General features: G+C 45.2%; 1 pseudogene; it reads left to right on the plus strand.

Annotated features, from left to right (window-relative positions):
- Positions 1-4649: 4649 nt before the first annotated feature.
- LOC113261334 (striatin-4-like) lies at positions 4650-6195 on the plus strand (annotated as a pseudogene).
- The last annotated feature ends 1270 nt before the right edge of the window (positions 6196-7465 follow it).

The following is a 7465-nucleotide window of genomic DNA, read 5'->3' on the forward strand; positions in this document are numbered from 1 at the left end:
AGGGGATTAATCTAGCTGGATTAGGAAGACTTCAAAATAGTGCTAGAGTATTTCTCAGAAATGTCGATGGATGCTTAATTTAATCACTATAGATAAACACAATCTCTTGAGAAATGAAGCCATACTTTTGGCATAGTCACAAGGATATAATTAACCTGTGCATTATAGCAAAGCTGGAATCATTGTTACCAGGCCACTTGGAAAATTCTGCCAGAGAGTATAATATTCAAATACATGTGGACCTTGAAGAAGCTTAGATCTACAACCCCAAAGACTAAGTTAGTGTTGGAATCTACTCCAAAATTATGGCTCACAACAAGACAGTATCTAAGAAGTCCAGCATATTCAGGAGACCAGTCATGTTTAGTCTTCCCTAGTTGTCTGAGTCACTTAGCAAGTGGTAGGGCTCAAGACACAAGATATTGACGACTACCTTCCGGATTAAAAGATAGATTAGATATAAAACACCCAGTTAGTATCTTGTCATACAACAAGCACCTAACAAATCTTAGTTCCCCTTTCCCTCACTTTGCTCCCTGGCCTTTTAACTTCAGTTGTTAGGGAGGTGCATATCTAAAGGAGCCCTCTTCCAAGGATACTGCAACCAGACAACCTACCTCTCTGGAGTAGAGGTGCCCTGGAGGGATTGTGAAATAGGACAGAAGTGAGAAATGGCTCTGACCAGATGGTTCCAAACAAGGCCACAAGCAGTAGGAAATGGTATTCCTCTCTACTGTCAGTATTATAAACCCAGAACACAAAAAATTCTTACAGAGAATGTTCCAGGAAACATGAGCTCAAATTAAAAACCAAGCTCAAATAAAGCCTTAAAGAGCAATGGCTAGTGTGGTGGAAAGAATATTGCCCAATAATGAGGAGAACTGGATTCTAGCTCTCACTCTCTACGGATCCAAGCTGAACACTTTGACACTGAGTCTTAATTTTTCATTTGTGAACAATGCGTGTTGAACTAGGTGGTCTCAAGGCAGTATGATACTTTGTCATTCTATCATATTTCACTACAAGAATGATTTTGGTAATAGCTTTATTAACCCTATTAACAAAACAGCTGTAGCAGTATCTTTACCTGCATTTGAGGAAACAGTATCACTAGGGCTCCTTCACTCTCACTGTGGTCTGAGTCTACAATTAAATCAGGCCTGACTTATCCTTTTACACAGTAGACACTAGGGTCCATAAGACCTTTAGGACCCAAGAAAATGTTGTAGTTTTAATTTCTTTTAAAATCAGTAGAAAAAAATGAACATAATAATGATGAATATGTAACAATAAATGCAGCCTTGAGTGTGTGTGTGTGTGTGTGTGTGTATATACATATACATATATATATACATATATATATACACATATATATGTGTGTGTATACATATATATGTATATACATATATATATTTTTTTACCAATAAATACACATATATATGTGTATATATATATGTATATACATATATATATTTTTTACCAATAAATACACATATATATATGTGTGTATATATATATGTATATACATATATATATTTTTTTTTTTTACCAATTCTGTCACAAAATATAATTTAATTTTTTGTTGTTGTTGTTTAAAGGAAGAAAGGGTCCATGGTCATAATGCAGTCCTATCCATTATAGATTCTAATGTATAAGAATTTATAATACCTTCTATTACATAAAACTTAGGAGAGTCTATATGGGTCTTTGCATTCCAGGTCCAGTAGTTGGCACTTGGTGGTGACACTTAGAAGTAAAGTTACATTTGAAAGTTAAACCAGCAAATCAACATAGTGAATGAGACCAATAATTTGCAAAAGTTACTTAAAATGCCAGAACTTCCAGGAAGAGGCAAATTAGGATATCTGTGATAGTAATTACAACCATTATCGACCATTTATGATGTGCCAGGTGTTGTATTAAGCGCATTATGTGCATTAGCTTATTTATCCTCACAACAACCTTATAAGGTAAGTGTTATTATAAACTCACTTTACAGAGGAATAAACAGGCTTATAGAGATTAAGTTAACGTGGTGAATGTCAGACATTGGTTAAATGGCAGAAACGGAATCTGAATATGGAGTTTGATTTGGGAGAACACAATAAGGCCCCAACAAATGCCACTCACCCTGTGAAAGCACATGCAAGCCTCCACATATTAGCAGAGCTCAGCACGGGTGGAGTGAGTCTGCATGGAGCACAGGGAAGCAGGTCATACAAGGTGGACCCTAAATGGATGAACTCTAAAGACAAAAGGTAAAACGTGAAGGCTGATCGAAGAAAATGTTATTTATTTCATGGCCAAGTATTAGATAAAAACCTCTTAGGACACAAAGCAGCGGCACCCTTGTCCCTCTGCAGATCAGCATGATTCTCAGGTAGGTAATTGTCAATGGGCCTTGCATGAGAGAACCTTGAAACTTTTTAAAAATTAGTAACAGATTGACAAGGGTGTAGTAATACAATTGGAGAACAATTGCCTTCTTAAAAATTTAAGTTTTCAATGGTTGCAGATCAAAAGAATGAAGACATTTGAAATTAGCTATAAGAACTATAAAGAAATGACCATTCCAACAGATGGATGGGAATCATAAAAGAGAGATCCAGCAGAGGAGGAGATACCAGGACTGAAGGAGAGAAGACTCAAACGAAAGCTTCCCTTAGCCCCAGTGTTTTAGGGATTCCTAGTGAGATAACATTGGAAGTTATTACAAACATCACAGCACATAGTGTTCATAGTTTGTAGTAAAGAACTATGCCCGAGAGTAATTTGTTTACAGTTCTTATTCCATATGGTCTTCATTAAGTCATTCTCAATTCTTTTGTGATCTTTCTTGAGGCTGGGTTAATGACTTTCTCTAATACTCTAAGAGCATTAATGTCTGTATCAGATGGACCTCACTCAGTTGGCATATTAACCATGTCTTCTATTTTCCGATAGTTTGTTATCTTGGGACCTTGCTGTCCCCAGAAGTAGTACCCCTCTCAGGATTAGCTAATTCCTAGACATAGCCAACTTGCCTGTAAGCATACCCTTCATATGCAAACCAGCCAGTCTAGTGTCTATACCCCCCAACCATATCTTTTAGTGGGCTCTCACACTCTGGGACACTATCTGTCTGCCCTAATCACCCCACGGTCAGGTAACAGACAACCAGGGATAACCCCTATGCTCCAGAGCCTGCAACCCTTTTTTTTTTTTTTTGCTGATATTATTTAAAACTTTTCAATCCTGAACTACTTACCCTGCCTCCCCAGTTTCTTCTCATGGAAACCACAATAAAGGCTAGTGCCCACATTTCCCTGGATCCCTTAGCTTTTTGACCAAACCCATGTGGCCCTCTATGGCATGGTATGCCCCCACCTTTGGGGAACTGTGTGTATAACAAACTATTTTTTCTATGGCTGTTGTCTCCTGATCTTTTGGCTTTGCCATACCTGAATAATAATAGAATCTGTATTTTAAAATGATTGTTAATTATCTTTAAGAATCTAGTAACCTTGGTGGGAAGATCAAGTTAGAAGCTCTTTTCACTCAATACCCTTAGCCAGCTTTCTTCTTATCTGCATTGGGATACACATTACTAAGGAACTTAACAGTGTTTTTCCACACCGTCCATAGAAGAAAAACATGCTTTTATGCAAATGTTGATATTCTGGCCACTAGATGAAAAGAATTTCTGCGATAGGGTAAACTGGGTGAAATATAGTTATATCCAAGCCTCTTTTGTAGATGTGAGAGAAAGCAAAGGAGAAGGGGGCCATGATTTGGGCATGACCACTTCACTGATAGTTAATGAGAGAATGCTTAAGAATGCATCAAAGAGAAAGGAGGGTGTGAATGCACTCCATAAATTGAAGTCAGCAGCATTAGCTGGCACACAATAAGGATAAAAATATTTAAATACGAGGAATATGAATCACTCTCATGGGCCGGATGGAGATTTGCAGAGTGGGGCAGGAATAAATTATATCTCAGTACAATGTGTTTCAGTTTACATAGTTTAGGAGACAAGGAGCCCCAAGCTGGAGTGGAATACACCATTAGCCCTCCTCTCTCTGTGTCATAGAACCAGAGGCCCCTTTTCCCTTCCAGACCCCCTGCCCCTCAAGGGGTCAGTGGATCCAGAGAACAGTTTACTCACTTTTCTGCAAGCCAAGAGAAACCTGGAGAAGGAGTCAAACCCTTCAGGTGAAATGGGATGGCTACAAAATAACAGGGTGGAGAAGACCATTTCTGTAGGGAGCAACAGTGCCTTTGTTTCCTCATCTGCCAAATAGGGTAATAATAGCACTCCTCTCTGAGGGTTTTGTCAATTAAGAGATGTCTGCAAAGCACAGGGCACACAGCCTGGTCCCTGCGGCTGCTCATTAAGAGTTAGCTGTTGCTGCCAGCGGGCGCACGGGGGGTCCCAAGGCCTCTGTGACACAGCAGGGAGTGGTCCCCGTGGTCGAGGCCGCCAGCTCCTGCCACTCACTTGGCTCTGGCGTGGGCCAGTCTGATAGGGCAGCCCTGGCCTCTGGCCCTGCCCTAGGGCCCCGCCTGGCTGGTAAGGGACGCGGTGGGGTCAGAGTCCCCGAGCCTACGGGGATCCTGCACTTTATCCTGCACGCTTGGGAAGCTGAGAAGGCCCGCGCCCAGTGCAGGCTCAAGTGACCTCCCTCCAGGGAGAAAGGAAAGGGCAAGGGACTGTCAACACAGACCTGGTGCCACGGATCAAGATGTTAGAATATGCGCGGAAGCAGGAAAGGGCCAAATATGATAAATTGAGGTTCATTACAGACCCGAACCACGGGGAGAAGAAACCAGAACTGTCCGAACAAGTGTCCAATGGCCCCGTCGAGTCGGTCACCCCAGAGAACAGCCCGCTGGTGTGGAGGGACAGGTGGCGGCTTCTCCGACAGTACCTGGAAGAGGTGGGCTACACACGGACGCCCTCGTGGACCTGGTGGACCTCGTGGTCCGGGCACGTGTGGTGCCTACTGGGCTATTCATTGGAGCTCAGGGAGGCCACAGAGCCCAGGCAAGGGGGCCGCAAGGCCACGCCGGCCCTGGGGGCTCAGCAGCGGCGAGTTGCTGCTGGTGAAACAGATGGAAGAGCAGACCAAGAGGAATGTGGTAGGCAAAGATGGCAAAGAGCGCTTGGGGGGCTGGGTGCTGGAGCAGATCCCCTTCCTGCAGAACTGTGAGGATTGGGAGAGCCATGAAGCCGACCAGCCGGACAGTGTGCAGCACAAGAAATGGGTGAAGTTTCCCCCAAAGCCTAATGCCTGCACTGGAGGATGAGGTGGAGGAGGAAGGACAACTCCGAGGACACCATCAAGGAGTTAGATTTTCTGGGCTTGGGAGAGGATGGGAGGCCTCTCCAGACCCTCAAAGCTGTACCGCAGAGGGACCCACCATGAGCTGCAAACCAGGGGATCAAACTCGGGGGAATTTCGGCCAACCTTTGGGATGTGGTGAGCACATGCCCTCATCCACAGCTGGAAGATTCCAGACCTCAACATGGACCCCTACAATGGTCATGAGTGTGCTGAGCCATGTCCTTCTTGGAGGACCATGCAGAGGCTGTGTGGGGCCCAACATTTAGTCCCACCTCCCAGTGCCTGCACTCCTATCTGTCAATGGCACCCATGCACATCCAGGCCCCTGGCAGCAGCAACTCAACCCGCCTCTGTACCTTCCCCACAACTAGCAATCACAGGATCCCCACCTCAGTGGCCTTCACCAACACTGAGCCTGCCCACATGGTGCCCTTCTTCTGCTCTAGTAATACCACTTTTATGACCTTGACGCTGGCAGTATCCTCCTCATACAGGAGTCCAAGGGGAGCAGCAGCCCAGCCCAAATCAACCAGGTGGTGAATCACTCAAACCAGCCCCGCATCATCACCACCCATGATGACAGAGTCATCCACTTCCTGGACAACCAGACAGGGAAATCTGTGCACTCCAGCTTGCCAATCTGCATGTGGTCACCTGCCTAGCCATGAACCCTAATGGCATATTCCTGATGTTGGGAAGCCATGACTATTCCCTGCATCTGTGGAGCCTGGATAACAAAACATGCATTCAGAAGATCATGGCCCATTGCAAGAGGCACGAGGAGGCCATCCAATCTGTCACCCGCCACCCCAACAAGGCCCTCATTGCCAGCATGGGCACTGATGCCCTGGCCAAGATCTTTTTATAATACGCATCTGGCCCAGTCCCGGCCTCCATGCTGGCTGTGGGATTGAGATGACTTCCAACCTCAGTCTGGAGGCCCAGAGGCCCAGCCTCTTCCCACCTTCCACAGAGTCTGGTGGTGCTTTCTCCAGGAGACCCTCCCCCATGGCCTACTCTTCCCTAAGCATCCAGCCTAGGGAGAAGCTTCCTTCAAGAATCACCCTCCAGGATGGCCTCTGAGAGTTTTCTCTCCGTACACTGACACCCAGTCCTGGTGAGGTGTCTTCTGACACCCTGAGCGGCCTTCTTGAGCACAGCACAACCAGGGCTAGATGTCCTTGAGGATCAGATTTCCCAAGATGCCAGAGGTGCAAGCTTCTCTCATTGAATCCCCAACTCCTCTTTTCCATCTTCCCAGACCTGGGACCAGATGCCATGGAGCCAGCTAGACCCTGGACTGTCCTCAGTGGGAGTGACAGGCCTGGCACACCCCAGAAGCTTGCTCAAGCCAATACCCTTCCCTCCAGTTCCTTCAACACAGCTTTCCAGAAACTACCCAATGCCTCCAGGGCCAGTAACTGCCTGAGGAGCAGATAATGGCCTCAAGGGAGATGCTTACCCTTACCTTCCCTACCCATGGAAAGAGGGCTTTCTCTTGCCTCTCCTTGGGTCATAGTGGGTGGAGAGGGGTCCCTCATAACTCCCTGTATATCTCTATAAATAAATGAGATTTTAGTGGAACCCTGCCCCCACCCCTGTTATCACTGTGTGATAGTTTGTCTTCTCTTCTCCTGACCCTCTACTCTCTTCCTCTATTTATTTCACTCCCTTTTTTGGGTTCCACCCTGAACTCCTGGGCCCTCTTCCACGTTCCTGTTTATAAGCCTCATCCCTTCTGCCCTGGACTTGGATGTGAAACTTGTCTCCATAAGCCCTTTGGAGTAAGAAATAAAAAGAGTTATCTATTGCTATTATCTACATTGCTATTATATATTATCTTCATTTTACAGATGAAGAAACTGAGGCTATAACCTAAAGGTTACTGGTGGTAAATGACCAGGCTGAGCTCAAACCCAAATCTACACACCCAACACTATGCTGCTTCTTATGCAGTAAAAGGCATTCTTTTTTGTAGGACTGTAGTGAGACCTGTATAATTTACATTTCTTCCTCCCTTCTTCCTTTGTTCTAACTCCATGCTTGCCAAGCAGACATCTGATGCCCTCCTGGGATCCTGGTGTCACAGGGGGTGCTCCGGGTAGCAAAAATTTGTGACCTGACCATCAATCCCAGGA

This window comes from Ursus arctos, unplaced genomic scaffold (genome assembly GCF_023065955.2).
Source record: "Ursus arctos isolate Adak ecotype North America unplaced genomic scaffold, UrsArc2.0 scaffold_29, whole genome shotgun sequence".
NCBI classification, from domain to species: Eukaryota; Metazoa; Chordata; class Mammalia; order Carnivora; family Ursidae; genus Ursus; species Ursus arctos.